At 40.4% G+C, this 3183-nt stretch overlaps 1 pseudogene; it reads right to left on the bottom strand.

Moving 5' to 3' along the window:
• Positions 1 to 1673: 1673 nt before the first annotated feature.
• On the bottom strand, positions 1674 to 2371 carry LOC101615643 (annotated as a pseudogene).
• Between the last annotated feature and the right edge of the window lie 812 nt (positions 2372 to 3183).

The following is a 3183-nucleotide window of genomic DNA, read 5'->3' as shown; positions in this document are numbered from 1 at the left end:
TAATCCATCTGTAAGCATTGTTTAAGGAGTAGTTACTCAGCCTTAAAGAGCCCTAAAGTGTTCAAAGTACACCCACCCCTTGCTACACTGTGACATCTGAAATTAGCAAGCAAGACAACTGGAATAAATTTTGCTCTTACATACTCACATACTAAGTGTATATTTTAGGACAGCTTGGAACTGAGAGCTAACTTGTAGTTGGTAATAGTTAAGTGACTCGAATTGCTATTTAATCAGTATCCCATGGTATCACATACTGATGGCTCTATAATATGTTCCATTTAGTCCCAATCACTTTTGGGTGAAGAAAGAAGGCATGGCAGAAAAGCAATGCCATGCCTACCCTTTCTCTGTTCAAACAGCCCAAAAGCCTTAAGTATCTATACAATTTTCCATCATCTTGTATTCTCTTCTGGGATATGTGAAACAAGCTTTCACCTCAATGAGATTAATCTCCACAAGGCATAAGACACAAATAGTATAAACTCTACAGTATACAAAGTATAAACAGTTTAGCACTCAACAGATGAACTACAAATCAATGATTTTATCAAATAGGAAACACATACCATTCTAAGTTTTTAAGTAATTTTAGTGCTGCTAACCCAAGACTATACAAACAAGACAAAAATAATAAAAGACAAAACCAACTTCTCATTGCATCATATCCATGAGGATAAAATGTGTGGCACAGATGTGACAGGAATAACTGTCAATTTAAAATGGGAATGACTTGTAGACATTAAAATCACATACAAGCAGGAACCAGTCAATCAAATGTTAAAATGAAACAGACTGTGTTTTTCCTCTGTAAAAGCACTGGAAATGCAACGAGTACAGGTGACTGACTCACTAAGTGTTTTCCCATCTCACTCATCCGTATTGTAGTGTCTATGATTATTTTTTAATTATCCTATTAGTTATAACATTCTGATTTTCAAGGTTTGTATAAGCTCTGCTATTTTCTGTAGTAATACTTCTATAAAAATAACATGGCTAGCTAGTTACAAATCAGAATAAACACAAAATTATACATTTTCCAAATTAGTGAGAAATAAATTATATCATGATATATCAATTAAAATTGAATCAATAATAAGTAACATTTCTATGGTAGACCCCCGCCCCCCACAAAATTAAGCAGTGCAGAATAGGGCTTGGGCTACAGTTAATCACATTTGGTTTTCTTTTTCTTTTTTTTAATTTTTATTAGCATTTTCCATGATTATAAAAAAATATCCCATGGTAATTCCCTCCCTCCCCCTCCACACTTTCCCCTTTGAAATTCCATTACATTTGGTTTTCTTAAAAACACAACTTTATTCACTATAAACAATTAAAAGACAGTTTTCTTCCTCCATAACACACACAGACTTTAAGGTTTTAAAAGTATCAACAACCTATAAGAAAAGTACTTTTAAATGGTTAAAACGAATCAGAATACCAAAGTTTAGTGTATGAATAGATAGAAACAACCAAAAAAAAGTAGATCATTGCTGTTGAATATTTCACATGAATAGCCCAAAGTAAGTTCCAAAGTTTCTCCACCTTCACAAATAATAAAAAAGGTGTCCTTTCCAGTATGGGCATATACATGATACATCTCTTCTCAACAAATGTATGAGTAGGGTTTTAAAAGGTGACAATATCAAGTTCTTCAGTACCCAAAATTCGAGGACAGCGAAATTACAGTGGCCAAGGTGCATCCTTTCTCAGAACGCGTTAGGATCCTACACGAGTTGTGGTGGTTCTTTTATCTGAGAAAAAGCTTTGCAGAAGGAATACCTGCCCTATGCTAACCACCAGAAGAACGAGGGCTTCTCCCACTGACCAATAGGCTACTCTTGTATTTAGATCTTCTGCTCGGCTTCGGCCTTGAGCTTCCCTCGGCCGGACATGAGTCTGATAGTCAATAACAGACTTCAGAGCTTCGTGAATGGAAACACAGGCAGATTCCACCTGGGTAAGGGCACTGTCTCGGTTTTCACTGGGAAACAAAGGTGGATCTTCTCCAACTTGAAAATCAAAATATACAGTTTTATGTGTGATAGTAGAGAACTCATTGCTGAAGCAAAATCTGTATGTCCCATTTTTGGAGGCCGTGAAGGTGAAACTATCATGCTGTTTCTTCATCTCTTTGTGCAACACTTCACCATCAGGATCTTCCAGTCGACAGTCTACATCATAGTGACCACTGTAATCACCTGGGACTCGAGGGTGCACTTGGTGCCCTGTGCCATGTCCTCGTAGAAGCACTGCTTGGCACTGTCGGGCAGCTTGAAGGTGATCTCCGAGGCCCTGCTCGGCCTGGCACCAGCAGCAGCGGCAGCGCTAGGAGCCGCCAGCCCCAACGGCCCGCGGCGCCGCCCATCGCGGCATCCCAGAGATGGCGGCAGCGGCCTCAAGGGCGGCTGCGGGGATCGAGCGGGTAGCAGGCCTCGGCCCCTACCGCCCTGGCGAGAGCGCGGTAGAGCCACCGGGCCTTGGGGTCGGATGTGCGATGCTCACGGGGAGAGAGCGACGGGAGGATTGTGGCCAGGTACAGAGATCAGAACAGAAATTTTAAAGGTCACATATTTTACTTTTTTCAAACTTGGAACCAACTATATCTCAAATCTCGTTTTTAAATGTCTTAAGAGGTTAAGGCACTTGCTTGCAAAGCCAAAGGACCCAGGTTTGATTCCTCAGGACCCATGTCAGCCAGATGCACAAAGTGGTGCATGTGTCTGGAGTTTGTGGCTGGAGGCCCTGGCCCTCTCTTGCTCTATCTCTGTATGTACTTATTTTTTTTTCTCTGTCTCTCTTTCTCTTTCAAATAAATAAATAAAGGTAAAATATCTTTAAAATATTTAAATCTGAAAGCTCAAATTGAACCTCTCTGAAGCAACTTCAGTACACAATTTGAATCTGGTTTTCATCAGCTTGGTTGTAGGACTTTTTAGCAAGTCCTTTGACATGCTCTCCCTTTACTAACACAGGGTGGTAATAAGAGTTCCTGATTCAAGGATTGTTCTGGAGATTAAGGAGTAAATCTGTGTGAAGTGCTTAAGTGAAAATCATTATAGACACTGGCTACTGTGAATATCATCCTCTTTCGTGGTGGTTCTCAGAAGGTCTTGTCTCCCTGTGTTCTGGGTAAAGTCACCAGCAGCTGCTGAGCAATGAGGAATGCCTCAGCTGCTT

Source organism: Jaculus jaculus, chromosome 15, assembly GCF_020740685.1.
Source record: "Jaculus jaculus isolate mJacJac1 chromosome 15, mJacJac1.mat.Y.cur, whole genome shotgun sequence".
NCBI classification, from domain to species: Eukaryota; Metazoa; Chordata; class Mammalia; order Rodentia; family Dipodidae; genus Jaculus; species Jaculus jaculus.
The sequence above is the reverse complement of the archived record's forward strand: the minus strand, read 5'-3'. Positions and strand labels throughout refer to the sequence as shown.